Here is a 26,976-nt window from a genome sequence, read left to right as displayed (position 1 = left end):
AATTGTTCTTGGCATATGTATAGTGTTCATAGTCTAAAGTTAATTCATTCATTCAATCGTATTTATTGAGCACTTACTGTGTGCAGAGCTCTGTTCTAAGTAACAGAGACAATCCCTGCCCACAATGGGCTCACAGACTAGAAGTGGGGAGACAGACATCAAAGAAGTAAACAGGCATCAAGAGCATCAATATAAGTAAATAGGATTACAGATATATATGCATCATTAATAAAATAAATAGAATTATAAATTTCGTAGCACTGTAGAAAATAGAGGAATACAAAATACATAACAGTTATAAGTAGAATGTATTTTCAACTAATCGGTCAATCAGTCAATGGTATGTATTGAGCACTTACTGTGCATAGAGCACTGTACTACGCACTTGGAAGAGTATAATACAACAGAATTAGCAGCCATGTTTCCTGCCCACAATGAGCTTACAGTCTAGAGGGGGAGGCAGACATTAATGTAATTGCCCCTGATGAATCAATCAGCTTTTGGGAGAGCACAGTAGAATGTTGCCGACTTGTACTTCCCAAGCGCTTAGTACAGTGCTCTGCACACAGTAAGCGCTCAATAAATACAATTGAATGAATGAATGAAAAGAGTTGGTGGATATATTCCAATCAGCAGGTCCGATGTCCTCCATAATAATGCTAACAAGGGACAACTCTGTCAAAATGGCAGCCAGCTCTCCACTCCCACAATCCTCTTTCCCCCGGGACTTCATCCTCATGTGGTGCTTGATCATGCCCAGTGCCTATCCAGGGTCCCTTTGATCCAGGGGGCGTTTCTGTTGGCTGAAGAGTTCATGCCGCTGCCCGCATTGTCTTTGTCCAGAAACGCTCTGGGCATGTTACTCCCCTCCTCAAAAATCTCCAGTGGCTACCAATCAATCTGCGCATCAGCAGAAACTCCTCACCCTCGGCTTCAAGGCTTTCCATCACCTCGCCCCCTCCTACCTCACCTCCCTTCTCTCCTTCTACAGCCCAGCCCGCACCCTCCACTCCTCTGCTGCTAATCTCCTCACCGTGCCTCATTCTTGCCTGTCCCGCCGTCGACCCCCGGCCCACGTCATCACCCTGGCCTGGAATGCCCTCCCTCTGTCCATCCGCCAATCTAGCTCTCTTCCTCCCTTCAAGGCCCTACTGAGAGCTCACCTCCTCCAGGAGGCCTTCCCAGACTGAGCCCCCTCCTTCCTCTCTCCCTCATCCCCCTCTCCATCCCCACCGTCTTACCTCCTTCCCTTCCCCACAGCACCTGTATATATGTATATATGTTTGTACATATTTATTACTCTATTTATTTATTTATTTTACTTGTACATATCTATTCTATTTATTTTATTTTGTTAATATGTTTGGTTTTGTTCTCTGTCTCCCCCTTCTAGACTGTGAGCCCACTGTTGGGTAGGGACTGTCTCTATATGTTGCCAACTTGTACTTCCCAAGCGCTTAGTACAGTGCTCTGCACACAGTAAGCGCTCAATAAATACGATTGATTGCAGACTGTAAGATCTTTTTTTTTTTTGATTCATTTTTTAATGGTATTTGTTAAGTGCATACTGCATGCCGGGCACTATACTAAGTGCTGGGTAGATACAGCTTAATCAGGTTGAGCACAGCCCCTGTCCCACACAAGGCTTACAGTCTTAATCCTTATTTTGCAGATGAGGTAACTGAGGTACAGTGAAGTGAAGCGACTTGCCCAAGGTCCTTCTGACTCCTAGGCATGAGTTCTATCCTTTGGGCCACGTTGCTTCTCTCAAGCTGGGAATGTATCTACCAACTCTGTTGTATTGTACTCTCCCAATCTCTTAGTACAGTGCTCTGCACACAGTGAGTGCTTAACAAATACCACTGATTAACTGATTTTGAGCAGAGCACAAGCACCTGGAATCTAGCGCCTCCTTTTTCCTCCCAGGGTGGACAGCCTGGGCCATATTCTGCAGGCTGGGTCTCCTAGAGCAGGCTCACTGATGCTCCCTCCCACGCCCTCTAACTCCTCACCAACACATTGGATTCTATTCTCCTGGCTCCAGACACTCTTGTTTCCCCATAAATCTGTACTGTTTCCCCATAGAGACCTCCAATTTTTTGATCCCATCCAATTTTTTCAACTCATCGTGCCCCATTTAGACTCCATACTCAAACTACCTTCCCTTGATGACCAAATTAATATGCTCAACACCATCCTCTCTCCTGAACTCAACTCACTCGCTCCCCTATCCCTTTGTCAATTTCTTACCACTAGACCATAGCCCTGGATCATCCGCCTCCTTCGCTCATGTGCACGAGCTGCAGAGCGCTATTGGAGGAAGTCTAGATATCAGGACAACTTTATCTACTTTATGCTTGAACTCTGCCCTCTCCTCTGGCCGGCAAAATTATTCCTCCATCCATACTGACACCCATGCCCATCACTCTTGTCATTTAACTCCCTCCTCAAACCCCCTGTCTCCCTACCCCACCATCCCTTGCCCCTAATGACCTGGCCACCTACTTTATTAAGAAAATTGATACTCTCAGGCATGATCTCCCTAAAATCTCCCCTGCTCCTCCCCAGTCCCTCCTACCTCCTGCCCCTTATTCAAATCTTCCATCTTTCCCAGCAGTATCTCAAGAGGAGATCTCCTACTTTCTCTCAAAATCCACCACCTCCACCTCTCTGGCTGCTCACTCTTAGTCTCTTTCACGGGCTCCTCCTCTGCTTCCCACCCCCTAATTGTGTGTGGAGGGGTCCCTCAAAGTTCAGTTCTGGGTCCCTTTCTATTCTACATCTACACCCCCTCCTTTGGAAAACTCATTCGCTCCCATGGCTTCAACTACCAGCTCTATGTAGATGATACCCAAATCTACATTTCCACCCCTAATTTCTCTCCCTCTCTGCAGTCTCACATTTTCTCCTGCCTTCAAAACATCTTTACTTGGTTGTCCTCCTGTCACTCCAAACTTAATATGTCTATAAAAGAACTTCTTATTTTCCCACCCAAACCCTGTTCTCCCCCTCACTTTCCCATCATTGTAAATGGCACCACCATCCTTTTTGTCTCACCAACCCATAACCTCAGCGTTTTCCTTGACTCCTGTTTCTCATTCAACCCACATATTCAATCTATCACTAAACCCTGGCAGTTTCACCTTCACAACATCGCTAAAATCCCCCATCCTCTCCATCCAAACTGCTACCACGTTAATCCAAGCACTTATCATATCCTGCCTTGATTACTGTACCCTACTCCTTGCTCACCTCCCTGTCTCCTGTCTCTCCCCACTCTGGTCTGTACTTCACTCTGCTTCCCGGATCATTTTCCTTCAAAAGTGTTCAGGACATGCTTTCCCCCTCCTGAAGAACCTCCAGTGGTTGCCCAGCCACCTCCACATCAAACAGAAATTCCTCACCATTGGTTTCAAAGCATTTAATCTCCTTTCCCCCTCCTACCTCATCTCTCTAACTCTCCTACTACAACTCAGCCCGCATACTTTTCTCCTCTAATGCCAACCTTCTCACTGTGCCTCGAGCTTGTCTATCTCATTGCCGACCCCTCACTCACATCCTGCTTCAGGTCTGGAACACTCTCCCTCCTCATATCTAACAGACAGTTACTCTCCACCTTTTCAAAGCCTTATTGAAGACACATCTCCTCCAAGAGGCCTTCCCTGACTAAGCCCTCGTTTCCTCTTCTCCCACTCCCTTCTGCATCACCCTGACCTGTTCCCTTTATTTCATCTCCTCTCCCAGCCCCATAGCACTTAAGTACTATGTACTTAAATCAGTAATATATTCATTTATTTACATTAATGTTTGTCTCCCTCTCGACTGTTGCCAATTTGTACTTCCCAAGCGCTTAGTACAGTGCTCTGCACATAGTAAGCGCTCAATAAATACGATTGATGATGATGATGATGACTGCAAGCTCATTGTGGGCAGGGAGTGTGTCTGTTTATTGTTATATTGTACTGTCCCAAGTGGTGAGTACAGTGCTTTGCACACAGTAAGGACTCAATAAATACATTTGAAAGAATGAATGAATACTGAGCACTTGGGAGAGTACAATGCTGCAGAATTGATAGACATATTTTCCTTCCCACAATGAGCTTACAATCTAGAGGAAGAGACAGACATTAATAGAAATCAGTAGTCGAATAGCCCAGCTCTCTCCGACTGCAAGGCCTGGAGAGGAGAATTCTTTTCAATTTCATGTGATCCTTCCATGGCTTATCCTATGGACAGCCGGGCTCATTAGGTTTGGTAGAGGATTTCCCATCTGTTGATTCTGGGTTCTACCACTAACCTTGCTGAATTAAAAATTTGCTATTTTTTTCCTTCTATGAATATTTAATAAAGCGGCTCAGGGAAACGAAGTAATTTGACTGACTGCTAATTATGCAGATCAGAATATCTCAGGACTCCCACACTGCTTCAAACATCTCCCACTTAGCATATTGAATATCCCCATATCAGTCTCAGGCATTCAATTTCCAAGAGACATTATGATAAGAGAACAGGAGAAAACACAAAAGCCATGCAAAGTATCCACTTTTGCCATCAAGTTAATTGAGGTTTAGCTTGGCTAAGTGCTTTTTCCCTCCATCTCAGGTATGCTGAGAAGTAGCATGGCCTAATGGACAGATTCCGGGCCTGGGAGTTAGAAGGTCTTGGGTTCTAATCAAGACTCTGACACTTGTCTGCTGTTTGCAAGTCACTTCACTTCTCTGTGCCACAGTTACCTCATCTGTAAAATGGGGTTGAAGTGTGTGAGCCCCACAAGGGACAGGAACTGTGCCCAACCTGGTTAACTTCTACCTATCCCAGCGTTTAGAACAGTGCTTGATGCACAGTAAGCACTTAACAAATGTCATCATTATTATTATTACAAGATCACACTTCCTCCTCTAGGAATGAATGGGAAACATGTTACCTCTCCCAGGTCCAAGATGCAAAGGGAGGGCATTTATTTGGAGAACTTGCACCTCCCAAACCACAGTAATTCCTTCACCCTGGTGACCGTCACAATCCCAGCCAGATATTTTTCAGCCACAGAATTTACCTTTATTTTAAATGACCCATTTGGAAACCCGGGGAACATTTTTTTATGAAATTAGGGCATTTTTATGGTGGACAATCAAATTTGAGTTCAAACCAGGTGACACGAATAAAAAAAAGGACTGTGCTTTCAAACACTGATTTTCTGAATGCCTGCCACTGTCAAATATTTATTAGTGGGTCACAGGCTTTACATTGAAAATTCAATATCTTCTTTATGGCAGAAGTAATGGTGGGTAGCTTTATTCAGCTTTTTTTCACGGCATGGTGTATTCCAGGCTCTTCAAACTTGCTGCCGTGCATTTTTAAGGGGCTGAAATGGTATTTTTGTTATCAATCAATCAATTGTATTTATTGAGCGCTTACTGTGTGCAGAGCACTGCACTAAGTGCTTGGGAAGTACAAGTTGGCAACATATAGAGACGGTCCCTACCCAACAGTGGGCTCACAGTCTAGAAGGGGGAGACAGAGAACAAATGTTATAGTATTTGTTAAGTGCTTACTATGTGGCAGACTCTGTTCTAAGTGCTGGGATAAACACAAGCTAATCAATCAGTCGAATATATTTACTGAGTGTTTACTATGTGCAGAGCACTGTACTAAGCGCTTGGGAGAATACAATATAACAGAGTTGGTAGACATGTTCCCTGTTCCTAATCTTTTCATCAGTCAGTCAGTCAGTCAGTCATTTGTATTTATTAAGGACTTACTGTGTGCAGAACACTGGACTAAGCACTAGGGAGAGTACAATGTAATAATACAACAGACATGTTCTCCCACAGTGAGATTACAGTTTAGAGGGGGAAGTAGACACTAATATAAATAAATAAAATTATTGATACGTATATAAGTGCTATGGGCCTGGGAGGGGGATGAATAAAGGGATCAAGTCAGGGTGACCCAAAAGAGCTTGGGAGAAGAAATGAGGACTTATTCAGGGAAGGCCTTTTGGAGGAGCTGTGCCTTCAATGAGGTTTTGAAGATGGGGAGAGTAATTGTCTTTTGGATATGAAGAGGGAGGGCATTCCAGGCCAGAGGCAGGACATGGGTGAGAGAGTAATTGTTCATTCGTTGATTCAATCATATTTATTGAGCGTGTACTGTGTGCAAAGCACTGCACTAAGCATTTGGGAGAGTACAATATAACAACAGACACATCCTGCTCACAGTGAACTCGCATTCTAGAGGGGAAGACAGCCATTAATATAAATAAAAATTGTTAATTAATTGAACAGTTAAATAAGTAAATTGTCTAATAAGAGTAATTTTGGCATCCCAGGTATCATTACTACTTAGCATCTTTCTCCTTTCTACTATCCTTGCTCCTTTTCCAGTCCAACCCAGCCAGCACAGTTCTCTCCTCTAACACCAACCTACTTCCTGAGCCTCACTGTCATCTCTCTTTCCCTCAATCCCTGGCTCAATCTCTACCAACTGCCGGGAACTCCCTCCCCATTTAAAATTAATGAAGGTATTTGTAAAGTGCTTACCATGTGTCAAGCACTGTTCTAACCACTGGGGTAGATACAGGTTGGACACAGTCCCTGTCCCACATGGGGCTCACAGTCTTAATCTCCATTTTACAGATGAGGTAACTGAGGTACAGAGAAGTGAAGTGTCTTTCCCAAGGTCATACAACAGAAGAAGATTTACGTCTTTACATCTGACATGGTAAGTGTTCAATAAATATGATCGATTGATTGGTGGACTGACCAGCACTCTAGTGGATAGAGCATGGGCCTGAGAGCCAGAAGGACCTGGGTTCTAATCCCAGTTTTGCCACTTGTCCGCTGTGTGACCTTGGGCAATTTATTTCACTTTTCTATGCCTCATTTACCTTATTTGTAAAGTGAGGATTAATAATAATAATGGCATTTGTTAAGCACTTACTATGTGCGAAGCACTGTTCTAAGTGCTGGGGGGGGGTCACACATACAGCTGTGTGACAAGTGACAGAGCCGGGATTAGAAACCATGACCTCTGGCTCCCAAGCCCGTGCTCTTTCCACTGAGCCATGCTGCTTCTCTTAAGACTGTGAGCCCCATGTGGGTTAGGGACTGTGTCCTACCTGATAAGCTTGTATCAATCCCAGTGCATAATACAGTGCCTGGCACACAGTAAGCACTTAACTAATACCGTACATTGTTATATTGTCTTCGAAAGGTTGGCTGCTGTTTACCTCAAAAATGCAATCCCGAATTACTTTTCCTCTCTGACCAGACCTAATAATGATAATAATAATCATAATAATAAATTTGTTAACTGCTTACTATGTGCCAAGCATTTAGTAAGCACTGGAGTGTATCACTTGAGTGTATACAAAATTATCATGTCCCACATGGTGCTCACACTCTAAGTAAGAGGGAGAGCAGGTCTTGATTCTCCATATTTGCACATGAGGCCATTGAGGCACAGAGAAGGAAGTGACTTGCCCAAGATCACACGGCAGACAAGTGGCAGAGCAGGGATTAGACCCCAGTTCCCCTGACTCCTAGTCCCGGGCTTTATCCATTAGGTCACACTGTTTCTCAGCAGACACATCGAGACGTCTCTCTGGATCCTGGGCATTTTTCTCTGAGGAGAAAATTGTGGTCATTGAACGGATGGAGCCTGGTGAGAGGTTTTTCTGGACAGAATCCTGCACATTTCTGGGCATGAGGAAGCATACTCTCCCAGATTTTGGATGAGGTAATTGTCTTTAACTATAAATCCAGGTCCAGGTTGTGGGGTGGAGAGATTTGAAGAGTTTGGAAACTGAAATGCTAGCACGTACTTCTTGTATCTTAGCACTGAGAAAAAGCAGTGGGGAAAATCAGAATGAAATGGTCACAGCTAAACTGGTGCGATGACCCTCTTCCTCTGGCGGGTGTGAAGAAAATCAAAGTGCCTTGTCACGGCTATAAGCTAATCCTTTCTTGTTGCATTTTGGGCTCGAGAAAGTTATAAACTTTGATGTGGTACGTCGATTGGCTAAACCAAAGGGTAACAGAATTTCGATCAGACCGAGAGAATGCTGTCTCGGAGTGGGGAAAATAAAAGGGAAGTCTTACCCCATATGCACTGTATGTGGAAAATAAAGCCAGCTTCCAAGGGTAATACATAGGAATTGAAATGAAGTAATTCTGCTTCAGAAAAATGCTCCGAGGGGGTCTCCAAAGTCGTAAAACAGAGACACTAAGACTGTGCAAATAAAATAAAAAAACAGAAAATGGATATTTAAAAAATAGAGCACATGGATGTGAATCTTTGTGTGGATCAATGAATGAATGAACCCCAATTCTTGTGTATGTAATTGTTTTTTCACATTTGAAGTTTCTTCTGCTGAGAGCTACCTGCTTGGTGTACAGAGAGAATTTAAAAGATCTGTGAAAATTGGAATGTTTTTCAATAAGTGGTAGATAGCTGAGGTGATAAATTCCTTCTTTATTTTGGTCTTTGCTAAGAAAGGATTAAGAAATGCCTTCATCAATATTGTGTTTTAGTGACCCTGGTTCAGAAGTACTGGGGCAAATTTTATTAAATACCCACTATATATTTCTAGACTAAATGGAAAATTCCAGTTGTAGGAGTACCAACAGGACCACCTAGGGTGTTTGTGCTTGAGGGGGTTACTGTGGTATGTGCCCTAGGTTTCTTAAGCAGAAGTTTTAGGACTGCTGGCAAGAAGATACAAACTATCAATCAATCACTCATATTTATTCATCACTTATTGTGTGCAGAGCACTGTACCAAGGGCTTGGAAATATATGAGATAGTACGGGAAATGAGGGCTTAGCCGGAGGAGATGTGATTTTAGGAGGGTGTTGATGGTGGGGAGAGTGATGGTCTCTTGGATAAGAGGAGGGAGGGTGTTTCAGGTCAGAGGGAGGACGTGGGTGAGGGGTCGGTGGTGAGATAGACAAGATCGAGGTACAGTGTGAAGGTTGACATTAGAGGGACAAACTGTGTGGGCTGGGTTGTAATAGGAAACCAGTGAGGTGAGGTAGGAGGGGGCAAGGTGATTGAATGCTTTAAAGGAGGTTCTGTTTATAAATCGATAGAAATAGCCATTGTCTTGGAGGGTTGGTGGGTGATCAATAAAGCCCGAAAGATGATTCTGGAATTTAGAATCTCATAAAAATAATAATGGTATTGTTAAGCACTTACTATGTGACAGGCACTGTACTAAGCACTGGTCTGGATATAAGCAAATCAGGTTGGACGCAGTTCTTGTCCCACATAGGGCTTACAGTTTTAATCCCCGCTTTACAGATGAGATAACTGAGGCACAAAGAAGTGAAACGACTTGTTCAAGGTCACAAAGCAAACAAGTGGCAGAGCCAGGATTAGAATCCAGGTCGTCTGACTCCCAGGCCCTGGCTCTTTCCACTAAGCCATACCGCTCCCTTTGTTAATAAAGTTTAGGATCCATGAGCACTCATACAGACACAAAGCATTCAGGAGAAAAGCAACATGGTTTCTGTTTGGAGAAATTATGTTCCATTGATATACTGGCATTGTTTGAAGGTGTCAATAATCACATGGAAAAAGTGGAACCAATGGACATAACAAATGTTAGTTTTCCAAAGGCCTCTGACAGTGTTCCATACTACAGGGTTTTTTGTTTTTTTTGATAAAAATTAAGTAATCATGGGGTTGGAGAAAATCTTCATTGTGAATAAGAAACTGGCTAAAATATGAAAACCGAAGAAGGGTAAATGGCCAATTTTCTGAAAGAGAAGTGTGGATTTAATGGAGAGCCCTGTCAGGACCAAATTTTATACGTACTGTTTTTTTCAATGGTACTTGTTAAGGGCTTTCAATGTGCCAAGTGGTGCTCTGAGCAATAGGGTAGATACAAGCTATCAGGTTGGGCACAGTCCCTGTCCCACATGGGGCTCACACTCTAGGTGGAAGAGGATTTAATTCGCATTTTACAGATGAGGTAACTGAAACACCGAGAAGTGATTTGCCCAAGGTAAAGCTGTGTGACTGTGGAAAGAGCACAGGCTTGGATGTCAGGGGACCTGGGTTCTAATCCTGATTCCACTGCTTGTCTGCTGCATGACCTAGGGCAAGTCGCTTCTCTGCACCTCAGTTTCCTCAACTGTAAATTGAGGATGCAATACCTGTTCTACCTCCTCCTTAGACTGTGAACCCCATATGGAACAGGGAATGCGTTCACCCTGATTAGCTTGTATCTGCCCCAGCATTTAGTACAGTGCCTGGCACATACCATTAACAAATACCATGTTTTTTTTAAAAAAAGGTCACACAGCAGGCATGTGGCATGCTGAGATTAGAACCCAAGTCCTATGGCTCTTAACCCCATCCTCTCTCCACTATGCCACAATGCTTCTCACAACTTCTTAACACAACTTTTCTAAACTATAAGCTCGTTGTGGGCAGGGAACATATTGTTGCATTGTACTCTCCCAAGAACTTTATACAGTGCTCTACACATAGTAAGTGCTCAGTAAGTACCATTGATTGAGCGATTGATTCTCTGTGCCACCCTGCTTTCAGAACTGATCTGGAGAGGGAAGTCACAGTGAAACTGCAAACATGTTTCTGCAGGTGGAAGATAACTGCAGTCGGACACCAAGCTGCAAGAGCATACAGACCTGTGGCAGATGAGCTAAAGGGCAGTGTAGTGAGCACTCCCTTAACTCCCAACCAAATGATGATAGGCTATCAATTGTGGATCAATCAATCAGTCTTATTTATTGAAAGCTTACTGTGTGCTGGGCACTGGACTAAGCACCAGAAGGAGTACAGCACCACAGTATAACAGACATTCCCTGTCCACAATGAATTTACAGTCTAGAGGGAAAAGTAGGCGACTTTCTGCCCTGCCTTTTTTTTAAGAAAAGGTATTTGTTGAGCGCTTACTCTGTGTGAAGCACAGTTCTGAGTGCTGGGGTAGATATAAGCTAATCAGGTTGGACACAGTCCATGTCCCACAAAGGGCGCACAGTCTTCTTAATCCCTAATTTTAGAGATGAGGGAATTTAGGCCCAGAGAATTTAAGTGAGTTGCCCATGGTCCCACAGCAGACAAGTGGTGGAACTGGGATTAGAACTGAGGTCCTTCAGACTCCCAGGTCTGTGCTCTATCCACTAAGCTGCCTTATAGTGAAGAGATCTTAAAGCCTCTGTCAATTGATCTTTCAAATAATTCCTTTGATGTGAGATAGCAATCAAAGAGGCCATAAAACCTCCAGGCCTTCATCAGAAAGATCAAAATCAGAACGAGAGTCACAGATTTCCACTAAATAAAGCCATGGTGTGGGTGTATCTGGAATTCTGGAGGAAGCTAATAATAAGGATAATAATTGTGGTATTTGTGGTATTTGTGATAATAATTGTGGCACTTAATATTGCCAGGCACTGCACTAAAATTCATCACCACACCTGGAATATTATATGTGGCCCGAGAGAGACTCTGATCTCCCAAGTGCTTAGTACAGTGCTGTGCGCACAGTAAGCGCTCAATAAATACGATTGATTGATTGATTGATTGATTGATCCTGCCCCCATTCAAGCTGGAGAGGGCAGGAAGGGACAGTAGCATGCGAGAAATTCTTAGATCACCAGGAAGGTTGGGTTGGATTGGTTATTGGACAATCCAACTAGAGAAGCCGAGAAGCAGCATGGCCTAGTGGATGGAGCCCTGGGAGTCAGAGGACCTTAGCTCTAATCCTGGCCCTGCTACTTTTCTGCTGTGTGACCTTAATAACAATAATAATAATAATGATAGCATTTGTTAAGCGCTTACTATGTGCCAACCACTGTTCTAAGCGCTGGGGTAGGTCCAAGGTAATCAGGTTGTCCCATGTGGGGCTCACAGACTTAATCCCCATTTTACAGATGAGGGTACCGAGGCCCAGGGAAGTGAAGTGACTTGCCCAAAGTCACACAGCAGACAAGTGGCGGAGCCGGGATTAGAACCCATGACCTCTGACTCAGCCTCCTTTCTGCATCAGCCTACTTTCTGATCTCCCATCCTGCTGTCTCTCCCCGCTTCAGTCTATACTTCACTCTGCTGCCCGGCTTATTTTTGTACAGACATGCTCTGGGCATGTCACTCCCCTCCTCGAAAATCTCCAGTGGTTGCCTGTCAACCTTTGAATCAAGCAAAAACGCCTCACTCTCGGCTTCAAGGCTCTCCATCACCTCGTCCCCTCCAACCTCACCTCCCTTCTCTCCTTCTACAGCCCAGCCCGCACACTCTGCTCCTCTGCCACTAACCTCCTCATTGTGCCTCATTCTCGTCTGGCCCGCCATTGACCCCTGGCCCACGTCCTTCCTCTGGCCTGGAATGCCCTCCCTCCGCACATCCGCCAAACTAGCTCTCTTCCTCCCTTCCTACTAAGAGCTCACCTCCTCCAGGAGGCCTTCCCAAACTGAGCCCCCCCTTTTTCCTCCCCTCCTCTTTCTCCCCTCCCCAACACCCCCCCCATTACCCACTTCCCCTCCCCACAGTACTTGTATATATTTCTACATATTTATTACTCTATTTTATTTGTACATACTTACTATATTTATTTTATTAATGATGTGTATATACCTATAATTCTGTTTATTCTGATAGTATTGACACCTGTCTACTTGTTTTGTTTTGTTGTCTGTCTTCCTCTTCTAGACTGTGAGCCTGTGGCTGGGTAGGTACCGTTTCTATATATTGCCGATTTGTACTTCCCAAGCACTTAGTACGGTGCTCTGTGCATAGTAAGCGCTCAATAAATATGATTGAATGAATTAGAATGAATGAATGAATGACTCCCAAGCCTGTACTCTTGCCACTGAGCCGTGCTGCTTCTTTTAGGCTAGTCATTTCACTTCTCTGGGCCTCAGTTCCCTCATCTGTAAAATGGGGATTAAAAACTGTGAGCCCCTCATGGGAAATATGCTGTGTCCAACCTGATTAGCTTGTATCTCCTCCAGCGCTTAGTAGAGTGCCTGGCACATAGCACTTAACAGATACCCTTATCAACCTTATCAAGGCCCTTCATCAACCCACTCCATCTTACCTATATGCTTTATTGCCACCTATTCCCCAGCTCGCTTATTTCATCCCTTCCAAGCCAACTTTTATTTTGCTTTAAGTAATTTATTATTATGTGCCAGGCACTGTACTAAGCTCTGTGCCAGGCACCAACTTCATGGAGCCAGTGACTTTGCTGAGCATCATCAAGTTGTTTGGACAAAATTTGGTTTTCCCGAATGGTTGAAATGCAGATCTTTTTTTATATATGGTATCTGTTGTTTACTACGTGTCAAGCACTGTCCTAAGCACTGGGGTTAATAGAAGGTAATCAGGTTGGACACAGACACTGTCCCACATGGGACTCACAGACTAAGTTGGAGGGAGTAATACATCGCTTATAGTAAGTGCTTAAAAAATACCATTAGAAAAAAACAAACTGTTTGACCCCCGTAAGTTTCAGAAGATTCTAAAGTGGATGAGGAGGCTAGGTTTCAGATATTAACCCTCTGCGAAGCTAATGGTCAACCTCACTGTTTTAGATGGCTCTTGTCTGACAGATTCTTCACTGCCTAACACCCAACAAGACCTCCTTAAATCCTAATTGAAGGGGGAAAGCCCATCCTGGGGGGAAGAGGAAATGGGGCTTGGAACTAAGATTGGAAATTCGTTCTATTTTTCCAGCACAAATTGAATATCCTCATTGTTCAGGGACCACATTCTGGGCACTTGGCTTCATCAGGGGCCAGAGCCCACTGCCAGAGAAACACTTCTGATTTGTTTTTATTCATTCATTCATTCATTCATTCAATTGTATTTATTGAGCGCTTACTGTGTGCAGAGCACTGTACCAAGCGCTTGGGAAGTACAAGTTTTTACTGACGCGTTGTTTAAATTCACAGTTTTATTCAAACCTGAGTGCTGCCAGTTTCCTTTTTTTTAAAAATGGTATTTGTTAAACACTTACTATATACCAGGCACTGTTCTAAGCACTGGGGTAGGATAATCAGGTTGGACTCAATCCCTGTTCCACCTGGGGCTCACAGTCTTAAACCCCATTTTCCAGATGAGGTAATTGAGGGACTGAGAAGTGAAGTGACTTGCCCATGGTCACATGGCAGACAATAGGCAGACCTGACAATAGAACCCAGGTACTTAATCCATTCTGTCACACTCAGTAGTGGAGTCTACTTCAGGGCTTCTTCACCTGACTCATAAGAAAGCAATTTCTAGTGCTCGGGGTGTTATGTTAACGGATAACTATTGAGCCACCAATATACAAATGAGGAAACCAAGGTCCAAAAAAGTGAAATGACTCTCAGGCCCGGAGTCTAGCCATTAGGTCAGCCTGATTCCTGTTGGTGAAAGGGAAAGGGTCAGAAAAAGCAATTTCAACTTGTGCATCAACCTTAAGATGGGATGAGATATTCTCAGGCCAAAGGGGTGCTTCGTAAGTAGTAATAATGATGCCACATTAATTAAGCACTTATTTTGTGCAAAGTCTTGGGGTAAATTCAAGATAGGTTGTAAGCTCGCTGCGGGTTGGGAATATGTCTACTCACTCTGTTGTTTTGTACTCTCCCAAATGCTTACTACAGTGCTCTGCACATAGTAAACACTCAGCAAATACCACTGATGCTGATATCGGGTCGGAAGGTCCCTGACCCACAGTCAGTCAGTCAGTTGTATTTACTGAGTACTTAACTCTGTGCAGAGAACTGTTCTAAATGCTTGGGAGAGTACAATACAATAGAATTTGCAGATACATTCTCTACCCATAATGAGTTTAGAGTCTAGAGGGACAGTCTACAGTTAGTGAATCCATCAGTGCTATTTATTGAGTGCTTACTATGTGCAGAGCATTGTTTGAAGTGCTTGGGAGAGTACAATACAACAGAATTTGCAGATACATTCCCTGCCCATAATGAGCTTATGGTCTAGAGGGACAGCCTTATATTCAGTCAGTCAATCATTGGTATTTATTGAGCACTTACTGTGTGCAGAACACTGTACTAAGCATTTGGGAGAGTGCAATCCAACAGAATTAGCAGATACATTCCCTGCCCATAATGAGCTTACATTCTAGAAGGACAGGCTATAGTCAGTCAATCCATCAGTGATATTTATTGAGCAATTGTGAATACCATGAACTGCCCGAAAGACAAACAAATGGATTTTAGAGCAAATTAAACCAAAGTGGTCTTTGGAAGGCCAAATGATTGACTTATGTTAGCATATTTTGGACACATAATTCGGAGGACTAATTCTCTGGAGAAGATACTAATGCTAGGAAAAGTCCAGGGAAAATGTGGAAGAGGCAGACTGACAGCTAGATGGATAGAGAAGCAGCGTGGCTCAGTGGAAAGAGCCCGGGCTTTGGAGTCAGAGGTCATGGGTTCAAACCCCGGCTTCGCCACTTGTCAGCTGTGTGACTTTGGGCAAGTCACTTCACATCTCTGTGCCTCAGTTCCCTCATCTGTAAAATGGGGATTAAGACTGTGAGCCCCCCGTGGGACAACCTGATCACCTTGTAACCTCCCCAGCGCTTAGAACTGTGCTTTGCACATAGTAAGCGCTTAATAAATGCCATCATTGAAATTAAATTAAATTAATAGAGACCATAACAACGATAATGGAAGAACCACTGTACTTCCCAAGCACTTAGTACAATGCTCTGCACACAGTAAGCGCTCAATAAATATGATTGAATGAATGAATTAGAAAGGTTGTAGAATATGACAGAGGACAGAATGTTCTGGAGAAAGTATATCTATGGAGTCACTATGAATCGTAAATGACTTGACGATGCTTAATAATAACTATGTGCAGAGCACTAAGTGGTTGGGAGAGTATGATGTAACAAAATTAGCTGACGTGTTCCCTGCCCATAATGAACTTACAGCCTGAAAGGAATTCACAGTGTAAGTAACGGGGACAACAGGTATCAAGTCCTCATTTTAACGATGAGGAAACAGAGACACAGAGGAGTTAAGTCACATAGCAGGTAAGCGGTAGAGCTAGGATTAGAAGCTAAATCCTCTGACTCTGTGCTCCTTCCAGCAGCCCATAGTACAAACACATAGTCTAGAGGTCTTAATACCATTCCTTGCTCTTTTCCCTCAATACTGTAAGACTGCTCTGCACACAGTAATCACTTAATAAATACAGTTGACTGACTGGCTTACTCTAGACTGTAAACTCATCTCTAGACTGTAAGTTTGTTGTGGGCAGGGAATGTGTCTGTTTATTGTTCTATAGCACTCTCCGAAATGCTTAGTCCAGTTCTCTGCACTCAGTAATCGCTCAATAAATATGATTGACTCTAGCTGAAAGCTCATCTCTAGACTGTAAGTTCATTGTGGGCAGGGAGCATGTCTACCAACTCTGTTATATTGCTCTCTCCCAAGTGCTAAGTCCAGTGCTGTGCGCACAGTAAGCACTCAGTAAATATCAGTGAGCACCCCGGTCTTGGTGGTGAAGTTTGTGACTCAGAGGTGATCATTTATCCTGCTGGAGCTTGTCTCTATCATGGGTGTTCCAGCTCAGAGATGGCAGGACCAGTATAGGTGAAAACTCAGCACTTAGAACAGTGCTTGGCAAATACCATTATTATTATTATTAATATTTTTAGGGTTCCTTCCAGCCTTTGAATTCTGGGTCGCAAATTTAAGTGCAGGAGCCTGCCATAGTGCAGCCATAATAAGAGAAGTAGTGTAGACTAGTGGAGAGAGCATGGGCTTAGGAGTCAGAAGGACATGGGTTCTAGTTCCCGCCATTTGTGTGTTGTGTGACCTCAGGCAAGTCACTTCAATTCTCTGTGCCTCAGGTACCTCATCCGAAAATGGGGATTAAGACTTTGAGCCCCCATGTGGGACAGGGACTGTGTGCAACCCGATTTGCTTGTATCCACCCCAGAGCTTAGTACAGTGCCTGGCACATAATAAGTGCTTAACAAATACCATACCTATTATCATTATTATTATTACCAATTGATTCTCCCATATCTGAGGTGGAATGAGATCACATCCATTTTGCCACCAAAGGACCAAATGCAATTTTAGCAGTGCTTGGTCAGCTCAGATGGCTCTCTCCCTGGGATCTAGCCAGCAACTCATCAGTGGATATTCCATTCATTCATTCAATCATATTTAATGAGCGCTTACTAAGCGCTTGGGAAGTACAAGTTGGCAACATATAGAGACGGTCCCTACCAACAACGGGCTCACAGTCTAGAAGGGGGAGACAGACAACAAAACAAAACATGTGGTCAGGTGTCAAGTCATCAGAATAAATAGAAGTAAAGCTAGATGCACATCATTGACAAAATAAATAGAATAGTAAATATGTACAAGTAGAATGAATAGAGTAATAAATCTGTACAAACATATATACAGGTGCTGTGGGGAGGGGAAGGAGGTGGGGCAGGGAGTATGGGGAGGGGCAGAGGAATTTATTGAGCCCTTACTTTGTCCAGAGCACTAGGAGAGTCCAATACAGTAGAGTAATCTAAAATAATTCTGGATTCTAATCCCGGCTCTGCCATTTGTCTGCTGGGTGACCTAGAGCGAGTCACTTCACTTCTCTGGGCCTCAGTTGCCTCATCATCATCATCAATCGTATTTATTGAGCGCTTACTATGTGCAGAGCACTGTACTAAGCGCTTGGGAAGTACAAATTGGCAACATATAGAGACAGTCCCTACCCAACAGTGGGCTCACAGTCTAAAAGATCTGGAAAGTGGGGATTAAAGTTATGAGCCCCATGTGGGATGTGGATTGTGTCCAATTTGATGAGCTCATATCTACCCCAGCACTTAGTGCCTGGCACATAGAAAGTGCTTAACAAATACCATAAAAAAAGTATCCAACAGACAGCCATTAGCTCCACCAGTTCCTGTCTCACATGGGGTTCACAGTCTAAGTAGGAGGGTGGAGGAAACTCCCTTACCATTGGTTTAAATCAATCAATCGATCAATCAGTGGTATTTATTAAACACATTATGTGCAGAGCACTATATTAAGCACTAGGGAGAGCACAATAGACACTCAGTCACCTTGCCCCTTCCTTACCTCCTTGATTTCCTTCTTCACCCCAGCCCACATGCTTCACTCCTCTAATGCCAACCTACTCACTTTTCTGGATCGCGTCTATCTCATCACCGACCTCTTGCCCACATCCTACCCCTGGCCTGGAATGCCCTCCCTCTTAATATACGACATGTTCACTCCCCCAACCTTTAAAGCCCTATTAAAATTACATTTCCCAGGGGCCTTCCCTATTTCCTGATTTTGACTTCTCCCACTCCCTTCTGTGTCACCTTTACCCTTGGATTTGCACCCTTTATTCATCCCTCCTTCAGTCCCATAGCACTTAAGTACATATCTGTAATTTCTTTCTTCCTGTTAATGTCCATTTTCCCCTCTAGACTGTAAGCTTTTTGTGGGCAGGGACCATGTCTACCAACTCTCTTTTGTTGTACTCTCCCAAGTGCTTAGTGCAGTGCCCTGCAGGCAGTAAGTGCTCAATAAATACCATTGATTGATTGAAACGTTTCATCCAGTGGCTGTGGAGCACTGTTCCTGGCTCGGTCTCCGTCACCCTTGCTGTGCCCTGTCCATCATGCCATGTTCCACCTGTGGCCTCTCCCATTCTCTCCTTCCCATCTTCTCCTCCTGGGTGGGCTGTGCTGGGATCATTCATTCAATTCAATTATATTTATTAAGCAGTTACTGTGTGCAGAGCTCTGTGCAGAGCCAGCCGGAGTGGACCGAGGGTGGTGGATTATGTCAGATGAGAAGAGAGAGAGAGGAAAATGTTCATCTTCCTCCACTTTTCTGATTCCCCTCCTTTTATGCTGAGCACTGTTCTAAGTTCTGGGATAGATACAAGGTTATCAGGTTGTCCTATGTGGGGCTCACAGTCTTAATCCCCATTTTACAGTTAAGGTAACTGAGGCACAGAGAAGTTAAGTGATTTGTCTAAAGTCACACAGTTGACAAGTGTCAGAGCCGGGATTAGAAGCCACGACCTCTGACTCCCAAGCCCATGCTCTTTCCACTAAGCCACACTGCTTCTCTAATTGCATTGTACTCTCCCAAGCGCTCAATATAGTGCTCTGCACATGGTAAGCACTCAATAAATACCATTGATTGATTGATTAATAAATAGTTACTTGTGGTATTTCTTAAGTTCATACTATGTGCCAAGCACTATGCTAAGCGCTGGGGTAGATACAAGATCATTAGTTCAGGCATGGTCTCTGTATCCCTCTCAGTGTCACATCTAGAGAGTTTCCAGCACTCCACCAGTCTCGGCTACGGGAGGGAGAGCCAAGCAGAGGCATACCCATTCCATTCCTAGCTTGGCCAGTGGCTAACGAGTGGAAGGCAATATGCTACAAGTCAAAACTCATCTGTGCAAGGCAGAAGTGGCATGGGGAGAGAGTTGAGGGCGGAGATTCGAGTTTACTGCATGGTTGGAGGCAATAGTAAACCACTTCCTTATTTTTACCAAGAAAACTCTGTGGATTCACTACCAGAACAATTGCAGTTGGAGATCGGGGCATTCTGGGAGAGATGTGTCCGTAGTGTCGCTATGGATCGGAAATGACTCGACAGCATAAGACAAGACAGTCTCTGTACCACCTGGGGCTTACAGTGTGAGAGGGAGGGAGTACAGGTATTGAATCCTCATTTTATAGATGAGGGAAGTGAGAGACATAGATGTTAAGTGATTTGCCCAAGGTCACACAGCAGGGAAACATTTTTTTGTTCTCCCTCTTCCCTTTCTCTGTCTTCCACCTCCTCTGTGGCATCATTCTCTTCAAGCCCCATCCTGTCCCACCTGAAGAGACAGATTTCCCTTAAGCAAATAAGTAGATTAATCAATGGTATTTATTGCGTGCTTACTGTGTGCAGAGCACTATACTAAGCACCTGGGAGACTACAGTATAAGAGAGTTGGTAAAAAGTGTTCCCTGTCTGCAACAAGTTTACAATCTAGAGGGACAGTCTATAGTCATTCAATCTACCCGTGGTATTTATTGAGTGCTTAGCACTGCACTAAGATCTTGGAGAGTACAATACAACAGAATTGGTAGACACATTACCTGCCCACAAGGAGCCTATGGTCTAGAAGCGTAGAAGGACACAAATATAAATCAGTAAATGATGGATGTTGACATAAGTGCTGTGAGGGTGAGGGAGGGGTGAATAAAGGGTGCAAATCTAAGTGCCAGGGTGATGCAGAAGCGAGCGGGAAAAATGGAAAGGAGGGCTTAGTCAAGGAAGCCCTGTTGGGGGAGTTATGTGTGTAATGCCTGGCCTTGGCATCTCAGCAGGGTCCAGAGAAAATCGTGCATCCTGGCACAGCTGATTTTGCCCCCTTCTGTACCCTGCCTGCCTCTGCACCCCCCTTTTGCCCCCTGCCCTCCAGGAGCTACCGCGGACTCAGTGGGAGCTGGATGAGGTTTGGGCCACCCTCACCTTAGCCAGGGCCAGGCCGAGTCTGGGGAGCCTCGGGCCGGCCAGACCCCACACATCCCATCTCCTAGCCCTCTGCCTGCTTCCCTGCCCACCAGGAGCCCCGGGAATTTGGGCAGAACTGTCAGGACCGCAACACACATTGTCCCACCTCTCGGGATGGGATCCTACACCCAGCTGATGTTGGACATCCCTGTGAGGCAGGGAAGTCTTCCCGCTGAGGGGTTGCAGGGACATTAGCTGCGGGGACACAAGATAAATATGACTGTTTGCTTGACTGATTGATTAGCTGCTCTGAAGCCCTTTGGCATAGGGTCCAGGGTCAGGGCACTTTTACTGCTTTCTCTTTCTCTCTTCCCTTCTCTCTCACACTTTCTCTTTCTGTCTCATACTTCATCTCACACGTTCTCTTTCTCTCCCACTTTTTCTCTGTCACACTTTCTGTCTCTTGCTTTCTCTGGCTCTTTCTTTCTCTCTTTATCCATCCTTCATTCTCTCTTCATCTCTCTCAACTCTCTCGTTCTTTCTCCACCTCTTATCTCTCACTAATGCCTTTCTCTCTTTCTCTGTATTTCTGTATCTCTTTCTCACACTTTCTCTTTCTCTCTCTCTCTCGATTGATTGATTGAACCCCATCTTGGACCCCTGTGAGACAGTTCCCCCTGGGATATCTTCTAGCTGAACCCCACCTAGGACACCCAGCAGAACACCAGCGCACTGAGCCAAAATGTTGGGGAGTGAGCACTTTCTGAACCATCTCCAGCTCCTCTCAGAGGGTAGGTGTTCCTCCTAACCATTCATCCATTCCTTCAATCATATTTATTGAGCACCTACTGTATGCAGAGCGCTGTACTAAGCACCTGGGAAGTACAACCAGACACCTCCCTCCATGCAGGTGGGCAGTGAAGATGTGGTCTAGCAAAAAGAACCCAAGCCTGGGAGTCAGAAGGCCTCGTGTTCTAATCCCAGATATTCCAATTCCTTGCTCCGGGTCCTTGGGCAAGTCATTTCACTTCTCTGTACCTCAGTTTCCTCAACTGTAAAATGGGGATATCTGTTCTCCCTCCTTCTTAGACTGTGAGCCCCATGTGGGACGGGGACTGTGTTTGACCTAATTAACATAGACTGTAATGTCCTTGTGGGCAGGGAATGTGTCTGTTATATTGTCATAATGTACTCTCCCAAGTGCTTAGTACAGTGCCCTGCATGTGGTGCAGCATGGCTTAGTGGAAAGAGCATGGGCTTGGGAGTCAGAGGGCCTGGGTTCTAATCCCAGCTCCATTGCTTGTCTTCTGTGTGATCTTGGGCAAGCCACTTAACTTAGCGGTACCTCGGTAACCTCATCTGTAAAATGGAGATTAAGACTGTGAGCCCCATGTGGGAAAACCTGATTACCTTGTATCTACCCTAGTGCTTAGAACAGTGCTTGGCACATAGCAAGCGCTTAACAAATACCATAATTATTATTATATTATGGTGAGTGTTCAGTAAATACGATTGACTGACTGACTACCCCAATGTTTGACACATAGTAAGCACTTAGCAAATTTGTCTTGATTTATGCTGTGGAGTCATCTCCTACCAAAACAAAAAACGTTGAGTACTCTTGGTTCCACTAGGGGGACCTAAACTCCAAAGGAAATTCCTGGACTTTCCCAGCATCCCAGGCTTGTTGACCTATACCGTTAGTTTCCCTGGAACAGGGCTGGGGTTGGGGGTTGGGTGGATAGAGCTGGGAGTAGGGTAGGGGAGAGACTAGGGGGTTTCAACTGGGACCCACTTTGCAGGCAAAAATTTCAGTACACCCTCTGCTGATAATTATGCTACTTTTAATTATGGTATTTTTTAAGTGCTTACTATGTGCCAAGCACTCTTCTAAGCAATGGGGTAAATACAAGTTAATCGGGTTAGACACAGTTCTTTCCCACATGGGGCTCACACTCTTAATCCCCATTTTGCAGATGAGGTAACTGAGGCCCAGAGAAGTGAAGTGACTTAACCCAAGGTCACACAGCAGGCATGTGACAGAGCTGGGATTAGAACCCAGGTCCTTCTGAATCCCAGGCTCATACTCTGTCCTCTAAGTCATGCTGCTTCTCAGTGATCTCTCTTCTCACTGCTCTTCGCTGATCTCTTGGACCTTACACTTGCCAACGAGGCACAAGAACTCTGGACATCAACAAAGTTATCTCTGGAGCACAGAGAAATTGTCCACCTGAGGTCAGAGGGACTCGGCCCTGGGTTGTGATAGGAGGTCAGTGCTTTAAAGCCATCAATTACGTTGCCTTCTCCTACCTCAGCTCCCTACTAGCACTACCTAACCTGCATATTTTGCCCCTCTAGTGCCAACGTTCTCACTATACCTCGATCTCTATTTCACCACCGACTTCTTGTCCACATCCTGCTTCAATCCTGGAATGCCCTTCCTCTTCATATCCCCCAGACAATGACTTTCCTTACTGACCTAATTAACACAAACTGTAAACGCCTTGTAGGCAGGGAATGTGCCTGTTATATGGTCATATTGTACTCTCCCAAGTGCTTAGTACAGTGCCCTGCATGTGGTGCAGTGTGGCTTAGTGGAAAGAGCACGGGCTTGGAATCAGAGGATATGGGTTCTAATCCCAGCTTCACCGCTTGTCTGCTGTGTGACCTTGGGCAAGCCACTTAACTTCTCTATGCCTCAGTAACCTCATCTATAAAATGGGGATTAAGACTGTGAACCTCCAAGAGACCTTCCTTAACTAAACCCTCATTTCCTTGTCTTTCACTCCCTTCTGGTTCACCCTGACTTGCTCCCTTTATTCATCCCCCCTCCCAGCCCCACATCACTTATATCTGTAGCTGTAATTTATTTATTTATATTAATATCTGTCTCCCCCTCTCGTCTGTGAGCTCACTGTGGGCAGGGAATGTGTCTGTCTGTTGTATTGTTATATTGTTCCTTCCGAAGTGCTTACTGCAGTGCTTTGATTGAATGACGGACTTCACTTCTCTGGACCTCAGTCCTTTCCTCTTCAAGATGGGGATGAAGGCTGTGAGTTCCATTTGGGACAGGGACTGTACCCTCCTTTTTATCTTGTAATCACATTAGCACTTAGTAAGGTAATAGCAGATAGTAAGCACTTAATGGCTACCATAAAAATATACATAGCAGCTAATTTCCTCCTTAGTTAGGGTAGGATCCAGGGGAACCAAAGAAGGTCATTTTACTGACACATTTGTTCCAGGGCCAGGTGGCTTCCACTGGGTGGTAGTCTCTGTATGCATGTTGAGCTGTCAACGCATTTCCTGACTCTGCAAATGCCTTGCAGTTTCAGCGTGTGCCTTTCCAACTGTCCAGTGCTGATGCTGGAAGGATTTTTTTTCTACAAAATCTCCTTTCAGGCTCAGACCTGGGCCTGGGAGAAAGTGGGGAAGGAGGATCCTGGCCTTAGATAGTTCGGATAAATAACTTCCTCCTGCCCCTTCGTGGTTCCTAACTTGCAGATTTGGTTTTATAAACAATAATCAATCAATCAGTCAATCAATTTCTTGAGCACTTACTATGCAGAGCACTTGGGAGAGTACAATATAACAGAATTAGCTGAATTAGCAGAATCCTGCCCTCAGTAAACTTACAGTCTGGAGGGGGAGACAGACGTAGATATAAACGAAGAAGTAATTTATAATATATGACTTGTAAAGCAATAATAATGATCATAATGGTATTTAAGCATAACAATACTAACAATACTACTATTAATACTGTTAAACAGTGCTACTACTAATGGTATTTGCTAAGTGCTTGCTACATGTCAAGCATTGTACTAACTGCTGGGGTGGATACAAGATCATCAGGTCTCACAATCTAAATAAGAGGGACAACATTTTGCCACTGAGATACAAGTTCAGGTTAGACAGAGTCCCGGTCTCATGTGGGGCTCACAGTCTTCATTCCAATTTCCCAGATGAGGTCACTGAGGCCCAGAGAAGTGAAGTGACTAGCCCAAGGTCACCCAGCAGATAAGTGGTGGAGAAGGGATTAGAACCTGAATCTTCTGACTCCCCAGCCCATGCTCTTTCCACTAAGCTGTTGATGTTTGCCTTTCTATGTTCATTGAGTGCCACCTGGGAGTCTGTTGTTTCTGGCAATAATAGAGGTGAAGCAGAGCACCTCCATGATAAGCAAGCCCTTCCTTGCTGGAATTTTGTCTCTTTTATGCTCCAAATATCCAGAAGAGAAAATGAGAAAAACTGGAAATACTGAATATTAAAATTATGCTGATTTTGTAGTTTCCTTTCATTCTCTTTCCTTCTCATTCCTTTCATTAAGTACTTAGTAGAGGGCTCTGCACAGTGCAAGCACTCAATAATTTTTTTAAAATGATAATGGTTAAGTGTTTCCTAAATGCTTGGATAGATTTAAGTTAATCAGGCTGGATACAGGCCCTGTCCCACATGGGGTTCACTATCTAAATAGGAGGTAGAATAGGTATTGAATCCTCATTTTACAGTTGAGGAAACTGAGGTACAGAGAAGGGAAGTCCAAGGTCACAAACCAGGCATGTGGCAGAGCTGGGATTAGAGAAGCAGCATGGCTCAGTGGAAAAGAGCCCGGGCTTTGGAGTCAGAGGTCATGGGCTCATATTCTGACCCTGCCAATTGTCAGCTGTGTGACTTTGGGCAAGTCACTTAACTTCTAAGTGCTTCAGTTCCCTCATCTGTAAAATGGGAATGAAGACTGTGATCCCCCTGTGGGACAACCTGATCACCTTGTAACCTCCCCAGCACTTAGAACAGTGCTTTGCACATAGTAAGCACTTAATAAATGTCATTATTATTATTATTATTAACCTAGGGTGCTCTATTCCCTAGGCCACCGTGCTTCCCGGTGTTAAGAAGAAACTAGTTCACACGTTTGAAGCAGGGCACATGCTTCCAGGGCTTCTAACAAGATAAAGGCAAGCAAGGTCTCCAAACTCCAGATGAAGAGGGAGAGACCTATCAAAATCAGAAGCGTTATTTTCACTTGGTTGCTGGTTAAAGTGACAGCCCCAAATTAGTTCAATATGTAATGGGGTCAAGGGTGGCATGAGAATTTGATTTGTGACTCATGAGAACATTTCTTAATAATAATAATAATGATGGTATTTATTATTTATTAAGTGCTTACTATGTGCAAAGCACTGTTCTAAGCACTGGGGAGTTTACAAGGTGATCGGGTTGTCCCACGTGGGGCTCACAGTCTTAATCCCCATTTTACAGATGGGGTAACTGAGACACAGAGAAGTTAAGTGACTTGCCCAAAGTCACACAGCTGACAATTGGCGGAGCCGGGATTTGAACCCATGACCTCTGACTCCAAAGCCCAGGCTTTTTCCACTGAGCCACGTTCCTTACCCCCAAACATCCCAATGGAGTGATGAAGAGAAACTTTTCCCTGTGTTGCAAGGGAGAATATTATTATGGTATTTGTTAACTGCTTACTACGTGGCAGACACAGTACTGAGCACTGGGGTAGATAGAAGCTAATGAGGTTGAACATATTCCCTATCCCATATGGGGCTCAAACCCTTAATCCCCATTTTACAGATGAGGGAACGGAGGCACATGGAAATGAAGTGACTTGCCCAAGGTCACCCAGCAGACAAGTGATGGAGTCAGGATTAGAACCCGGGTCCTTTTGACTCCCAGGTCCAGACTCTTGCCACTAGGCCATACTGCTTCTCTGTGTCCATCAGTGATTTCTCAATGCCTAATGGATGTTGAAATGCACTCTGATACGTATACATTTTTTAATGGCATTTGTTAAAAGTTTACTCTGTGCCAGGCACTGTACTTAGCTCTGGGGTAGATACAAGATAATCAGGTTGGACACAGTCCCTGTCCCACATAGGGCTCATAGTCTTAATACCTATTTTACAGATGAGGTAACTGAGGCATAGAGAAGTTAAGGGGTTTTTTTAATGGTATTTGTTAAGAGCTTACTGTGTGTCAGACATTGTTCAAAGTGCTGGGTAGATACAAGATAATCAGGTTGGACACAGTCCCTGTACCACATAGGGCTCACAGTCTTAATACCCATTTTACGGATGAGGTAACTGAGGCATAGAGAAGTTAAGGGTTTTTTTAATGGTATTTGTTAAGCGGCATAGAGAAGTTAAGGGTTTTTTTAATGGTATTTGTTAAGCGCTTACTGTGTGTCAGGCATTGTTCAAAGTGCTGGGTAGATGCAAGATAATCAGGTTGGACACAGTCCCTGTCCCACATAGAGCTCACAGTCTTAATACCCATTTTTCAGATGAGGTAACTGAGGCATAAGAGAAGTTAAGGGTTTTTTAAAATTGTATCTGTTAAGCGCTTACCTTTGTGTCAGGCATTGTCCCAAGTGCTGGGTAGATACAAGAAAACCAGGTTGGACCCAGTCCCTCTCCCACTTGGGGTTCAAAGCCTGAATCCTCATTTTTCAGATGAGGTAACTGATGTGCACAGAAATGAAG

General features: G+C 44.3%; 1 long non-coding RNA gene across 1 annotated transcript in view; it reads left to right on the top strand.

Annotated features, from left to right (window-relative positions):
- Positions 1-26,976, top strand: part of LOC119927229 — a 307,572-nt gene that overhangs the window by 14,697 nt on the left and 265,899 nt on the right. Inside the window, exons 2-3 of the long non-coding RNA XR_005450392.1 lie at positions 6,636-6,720; positions 7,582-7,737. This is a non-coding gene — a long non-coding RNA (uncharacterized LOC119927229). The remainder of the gene's footprint in view (positions 1-6,635; positions 6,721-7,581; positions 7,738-26,976) is intronic.

Source organism: Tachyglossus aculeatus, chromosome 4 (assembly GCF_015852505.1).
Source record: "Tachyglossus aculeatus isolate mTacAcu1 chromosome 4, mTacAcu1.pri, whole genome shotgun sequence".
NCBI classification, from domain to species: Eukaryota; Metazoa; Chordata; class Mammalia; order Monotremata; family Tachyglossidae; genus Tachyglossus; species Tachyglossus aculeatus.
Note: the sequence above shows the minus strand (reverse complement) of the source record. Positions and strands in the feature narration are given on the sequence as shown.